Source organism: Talpa occidentalis, unplaced genomic scaffold, assembly GCF_014898055.3.
Source record: "Talpa occidentalis isolate TD23 unplaced genomic scaffold, MPIMG_talOcc4v2.1, whole genome shotgun sequence".
Lineage (NCBI taxonomy): Eukaryota > Metazoa > Chordata > Mammalia > Eulipotyphla > Talpidae > Talpa > Talpa occidentalis.
The window spans coordinates 46,835,454-46,842,952 of NW_026555331.1; the positions used below are offsets into that span (position 1 = coordinate 46,835,454).

Consider the following 7,499-nt stretch of genomic DNA (forward strand, 5'->3'; position numbering starts at 1 on the left):
CTCCTAATGCTGTGGTTTTCTTCCATCATCTCCTCATTTTTAATAGCAGCATGATTGAAAGATTATTTTGGATATTAAGGGTAAAGATATGTAATACTGAGAGCCTGCCAATCTTGTATTACTGTAGTTTGGTTTAGTGGAAAATAATTGCTGGACATAGAATTTAACCTGCTGAATTAAATACTCAGTTAATGTTAATAAATACTTAATTGAAGCAATTGCTTTATTTTGTTCTCAGAACCTTAGTTTACTCACTACAGAAAGGAAGTAATACCCCCTGCTATCTGCTTTGCAAACTAGAAAAGATAAACGCTCTCTGGTTCATGCTTTGCATTAAAAACGTGAAATGCCATAAATGTCAGTGTGAAATTATTACCATATTGATTATTTGTGATACCAACATGTCTGTTAAATTTGGGTCAGAATGAATGTCCTATTAATGATACATATTCTGTGTAGCTTTGCGTTTTAGAAGAGAATGGGGGGGAAGTTAAGTAAAAACTACTTATTTTCTCACCTTAATCCTATGAATTATTGGTCCTGTGACAGTTGTCTTATCTTTCTGAATTTCAGTGTTTCTCATGTGTAAAATTTGAACAGAAATAACTTTAACAAATATATATATGACATGTTATTTATAATTTCATAGTTTGAAATTTATTATACCCATATTATGTAAACAATTATATAATTCACAAGATTCTTTACACAAAAACTGATACTGGAAAAAGTATATCCCTTGTTGGAAGCCACCGCATAATAGCCAATGGAGCTGTGGAGCCTCTTTTTTTTTTTTTTTTTAAGATTTATTTATTTATTTATTGTTTATTTATACAAGATCCGGGGTACAGACCAGATGCACGGGAGGGTGAGAGGATTCACCAGAAACAGAGCGGGGAACAGAACAGGCAGACTGATGAAATACACTGCTGAGGGGAGCAGCAGGCGAGACAGGAGAGGCCTGCCGCGCCATGTGGGATTCTCACCGGCTGGCCGGGATCAAACCCACACTACTGAGGCTGCGGACAGCTTCACAGTGCGGCGCTCAACCACCTGGGCCACGAGGGAGGCCCCAATGGAGCCTCTTTTTGACTCCTTTGTTTTCAGGTCCGATGTTCTTTTTACAATACCATAGAGTTGCCTTCCCTAAATCTTCTTGTACTATGTTTCTTAGAAGGTTGTGGGAGACCAAGTAAAACACTATATTCAGATTTTAATGAAATTAATGCTCATGCATAGGGTGTTGTTATTATGCTCCAGAAGGGATAAAGTATGTGCAACATAGCTCTGCACATATACTTGGAAATCATCCAAGTACATACATATCTTTTTAACATCTACTTTAAATTATAAAATTGTTTTTTTTTCTACATTAAAAAATAATGTAAATTCTCCTTGGATTTTTACACTTTGATGATTTTCTTTGAATATGGAAGTTATAAAACTTATTTCAGATGCATAAGATAATACGTCAATGTCTGGCTAGTTTGAGTGTTTTGTAAAAGAAAATGTCCGTTTAAGCTGAAGTTCTCCTAATTTGCACACTTAGGCTCCATTTACTTAGGTTTTATTATAAGCTCTGTCATCATCAAAAAATTAGCAGTAAGCAAGGGATGATTCTTTATTCCCTTAGAATAATCAACTGAATCACCCTGGGATAGGAAAACAGGAGTAAAACAAGGATTTGAGTACTTTCAAGCCTAGCATTAAATTTGACGACCCTTGTCTGCTTACACTAAGGGATTTTAAACAAAAAAGTATCCATTTACCTAAAGAAGCACAAAGTTTATTTAAGAGCCCTTGATTTCTTTAGAATATGATATGAGTCTTGGCAATGAGCAGAAACACATGATTTTGCAACATGTGTCCACATGTGGTTCATGTACTCCACATGAGCTCTTTCAGTGGGTCCTGTGACCTTGCTGTGGATCACATGTGTTTTACATATGCTTCGTATGGTTCACATCTGTTTTAAACATTTTTCCCTGACAGTAGACACTCTTGTTATATTACCATTTGCTATAATAATTAAATTCAAGGAACTTAACTTGAGAGGATTTGTGGGGGAGGACGTTTGTTAGTTTTGATTTATATTTGGTGCTGTGTTGAGTGATACCCATTATAACTGCTTATCGTATCTCTTTGTAGACATACTATTGCTGCATTTAACTTCACTGAAGCCAGACTAATCCAGAGATGTTCTTAAACTCTATGGCTTCTACAAAGGTTATCATTTTAGATCTTGAAAACATACTCTAAAATTAGGGTTTAAAAAAAAAGGAAGGAAACTGACATTTCTAAGAGAAAAGATTACTTTTTAGGTGAAGATCAAAAAGTGCTTAAACACATAAGTAAATAATATAATATTAATCATGTAACAAAAATTTAAATGAGAACCTTATGTAGCAGATCATAGTCTCAAAACGAAATGCAAAATTATTGTGGACACCTGTCTATTTTACTTATATTAGCAGAAATAAAATGCATTGTCACTTAATGAATTACTTTCTATTATAGTACACTTAATTATCTCCTCCTTTTATCCCCAGGAAGTATCATTTTAAACTCACAGCTGTATCTGAATACATACTACCGATTAAACCAAGAAGCAATACTTTTTATTAATTACAATGTATTTGTTTTCATCTATCTTTGAAGCACATTCTAAAATTAGACACTAGTCCCTGGAATAAAACAATGCTGAGCTTAATGAAGTCTAAGAAGCAATGACTGTATTCTGCATCTTTACTTGATATGTGGTTGTAATAATGCTCATTAGTGTTAATAATACTTGGAAGTAAATGAAGCATATTGGATTGTGGCTACCTTATCCATACATTGAGTAGGAACGTGGTACCCCCCCGCCCCCAGCCAACAAGTTACCTAATGCTCAGTTGGCCAAATGTTAAAAGAGATTTGGTGCTGTAGGCGATTAAATCCACAGTCTGCCCCTGTGGACCAGGCAGCCGTAAATAAGCATTTTAAAAGAATCTCAGCCTTTAATGAAGAACAGGAGAATTTTGATCAGTAATCAGAAACAGCTTTGGAAATACAGGGACAGTGGTATGCATATTTTGATTCAGTGCATAAAACATGCATTGTTTTAGAGACATTCCAAAGACTGAATCCTGCTGTCTTAGTAGATGCTTAGTGGATTTTAAACATTTGAAGAATTTAGAGGTAACATTCTAGAGCAAAAAGAAATATCTGATGAGATATAATTGTATGTCATCAAAATTAAATGGCATAGGATGAAATGAGATAAAAATACATATACAAAGAAGAAAAAGTACATGCAATACAAAGAATAGTGATTTTGATCCTCGCAGGCACTGCACATAAATTTGTGTGTATATATATATATATATATATATATATATAAAACTTAAATAAAAAAGAAATGCTTTTATAGTCCATAATAACAGGCATAATAATGCAATATATAAAATCATCCCAGTTAATGAGTCATCAAAATTCTCAGGAGTAAATAAAATTCCATTCCCATGTAACTGACTATATTTAGATCAAACCAAGGTAACATGAAAAATAAAGGTAGGTCAGAGGCAAAAAAAGAGCTTCTAATGGGAGGAACACTTACTATTCAGACTCATGGAATAAACATGATTGAAAATGCTTATCTTCATCTGTGGGAAATATGACTAAATTTCTTAGTCGAAACTTGTCGAATATTTTTGTTTCATTTTTTTCCTTTCCTTTTAGAGTCCATAATCTCCACATATATCTTGTTATATATGAGATTGTGGATTCACAGATATTTTGATGGCTAATAATTCTAAATGTGGCAAACATTGTTTTAAGAATTGGTAAGACTTCCTTTGCCTTGCACCATGCAACTATTTATCATGCCTGCAGTGATATCTTACAGCTCTACCAACACATTACTAGGTGGGATGGAAATGAAGGTATTTTTATTGCTTATCATTATTTTAACTTCCATGAAGTTACTGACAAATCTGACTCACAAAATGCTATCACTGCATGAAAGTAATGGATGCATCCAAAATATCATGGTAATAATTAGCCCACCCATATGATCTCGCCTCCAGAGTAACCACAACTTGACATTATACCTCACTGCCTCCTTGATACTACCACATAAATATTTAATAGTCATCTCACATTTCAACAAATTCACTAGACTCCTGGTTCTTTAATTCCCCAAACCTTAATCATCCCCCAAATTTGCTAACTCCTTAAAAGTCAATTCCATCCTCCCAGATACTTATACCAAAAATATTGAAGTTGGGCCTCCCCGGTGGCGCAGCGGTTGAGTGCTGGATTGTGAAGCTGCCCGCAGCATCTGCAGCACTGGTTTGATCCCTGGCCACCGGGTGAGGGTCCCACATGGTGTGCAGACCTCTTCTGCTGCCTGCTGCTCCCCTCAGCAGTATACTTCGTCCATCTGCCTGTTCTGCTCCCTACTCTGGCTCTGGTGAATTCTCTCACCCTCCCGCGCTTCTGACTGTACCCAGTGCTTGTATAAATAAATAAATAAATCTTTAAAAAAAATATTGAAGTTGTTCATAACCTCTCCCTTTCATACTTGCATCTAGTCTGTGAACAAACTCCATTGGTTCTATTCCTAAAGCTTCTATTTTCAGAATACAAATTATTCATCTTCATCATTCTTACTCGTGTGTATGACACCATCATTTCTTGCCTTGATTATTGCAACTATGTCTTAATTGTAATGGTTCTTGACTCTTGCCCTCTTTCAATCTCTTTGCAACACCTTAATCAAAGTCATGTTCTTGTAAACCATGTTGATGATGGCCTTTCTCTACTCCGAACCTTTAATGGCTTCACACTGCACTGAGAGGAAAAGCCACATGTCTTACAAAGACTTGAATGATCTCATCCTCTGGAGCCCTGTAATCATTTTCCTTCCCTCACATTGCTCTGGACACATTGGTCTCTTTTGTGCTTTACACACCAACCAAGATCCTACTGCAGGCTATTTGTTCTTACTGTTATTTGTCCCTCAAACGCTCAGGCCTCAGACCTCAAATATCCTCTTGCATTATTCACTCACTTCCTGTAAATCTCTGCTCAAATGTCACCTTATTGGGGAATTGACATTCCCTAGTTCAATGTGAATTTTCTCCTTAGAATACTGTATCTCCATCTGATAGAGTAGTCATGTGTCCACAGTGTCTAGTATAGCAGGCACATGGTATTTATTCCACAATCTTATTGAATGAATTAACTCCTTCATGGAATTCTTTCATGAAAGTGAAGAAAAATAAAGATCTGGAAATCTTATTGAATCTCACCATGACACAGACTCAAGAAGTGGAAAACAGATAAATTGTTCATAAAAGGAAGCACAAAAGGAAGAGGTTTATTACTGTATACTAAAGACTGTCCAGACACTGTGTAGGGACACCAAATGGAAAAAATAAACCTCAGATATTCATCACATGCTTATTCTCTGCTAGTGATCTTTTCTAAATGCCTGAGAAATGCTAACCCTATGAGGTAAAGTCTGTAGTCATTGCCTTCTCAAAAATGAGGACACCAAGGAATAGAGGCATTAAATAACTTGTCCACATTGCTTGGTTAGAAAATGTCAGCGGTAGTATTGGAATTAAGATAAGCTGGCTCAGGATCTTCTCTCTTAAAAAAGCATAATATATTTCCTTGAATACAATTGGTGTCAAAAGGAATCACGTATGTCTCACTCCTGACTTAATAGAGTTTTTGGATTCTTGAACCAAAGTAATTAAATCTGAAATTATTGTAAAGTATGCCAACTAGGCTCTGGCACCACAGAGATTATGTAACCCTTTAAACTCACAGGAGATGATGGGATAGATGTCTCTATATCTCGCCTTTCTTTAAATTCAACTTACATCATCATGGGTAGTTAACTTGAAAAAGATATTCTCAATGAGATGACCATATATTTATGCTGTAAGGCTAAATAACTTAATCCATCTATGGTGGAGTAAGACCAAGTCAATTTTTACATGTATAACATTAACCAGCTTAAATTAGAAATGTAGCATGTCAATGACTTAAGTGATTTATTTATATTACATTTTATAAGCACAATCACATCTACCATAGAATTAAGATGCATAATATTTATATGAGAATGTATATATTATACATACACACATATATGTAAACACACATATAGATTATATATACATGTGTACATATATATTTTAAGAGAGAGAAAATAGATAATATTCAATATGCAGTACCATTAGCTTGTATGCACCCATTTGTCCAGGTATGGGAAAATTCCACAGACACACACAACAGGCATACATATTTGAATATCTCCTTGGAAATATTTGGCAATGCCTATAAGGTTAGACACTGCATCCAGTGGAGGAACATAATTTTTTTTTACTTGAAAATATTTTTATTAGATATAAAATCAAATCCTGAATTCAAGAAATACATATTTTAGTCTCTTTTTTACTTTTAGAGACAGAAGAAAAAAACACATATATTAAAATATATTAATTTTTCCATATGACTAAACTGGCACTGAAGATTTCAAGGTTCTGAAAGAACTTGATGGTTGCTATGTTACTTCCCATTCTGTGTCTTCATATATATGTAGTGGAAGGTCAGAGTCAAGTATTTATCTCAAATAACTAAGCTGCAGACTTCTTATAGATAAATAAATGTTCTGCATGGCTCCCTAGGGTCCTGTGTGGCACTATTATCATGTCACATTGTTTCTCACCCTTCTTTTTATTTCCTTAAGTTTTTTTTTAAATAATAAATTTTATTTTTATATTCCCCATACAATTGCAGCCCCCCTATTCTGACCCCAATCCCTCCCCTCCCGTCCCCCACCCCCCAAAAAGTGTCTCTGGTTCATAGTTTTTTGTTGATTTTGATTTTCACTTTCTTATAGTTATTCATTTTCCTGGTCCCTTATTTAAGTTTTCTAGATTCCTGCTATGAGTGAGACCATCCAGTGTTTTTCTTTTTCTTTTTGGCTTATTTCACTGAGCATGATCCCTTCCAGCGCCATCCATGTTGCTGCAAATTGCATGTGTTTATCTTTTTTGAATGCTGAGTAATATTCCATGGTATATATGTACCACATCTTCTTGATCCAGTCATCTAAAAATATGGAACGCTTTACGAATTTGCGTGTCATCCTTGTGCAGGGGCCATGCTAATCTCTGTATCGTTCCAATTTTAGTATATGTGCTGCTGAAGCAAACACTTCCTTAAGTTTTCGTGTATCTCTATGCAAAATGACACTTTGGGATTAAAAAAAAAATCAATGCATCAAGTAATAATATGTTTTGAATTTAAATGTAACTATGTGTAGATAGATAAGCAAATAGATCTTATTATCCCTACTATATTGATATACATTTAATATTAAAACTCAGAATTGACAAATTTGGGGAGAGCTGATTCAGGACTTTGATAAGGATGAACAGCATTTTCTTTTCACAATAAAAGTGAAAAAAATCCAGCATGTTCTTGATTTTTTTCTTCTT

At 34.8% G+C, this 7,499-nt stretch overlaps 1 non-coding gene across 1 annotated transcript; it reads right to left on the reverse strand.

Moving 5' to 3' along the window:
- Positions 1 to 7,112: 7,112 nt before the first annotated feature.
- On the reverse strand, positions 7,113 to 7,216 carry LOC119251646 (U6 spliceosomal RNA). The gene has a single exon (XR_005126550.1). It is a non-coding gene; the product is annotated as a U6 spliceosomal RNA (small nuclear RNA).
- Between the last annotated feature and the right edge of the window lie 283 nt (positions 7,217 to 7,499).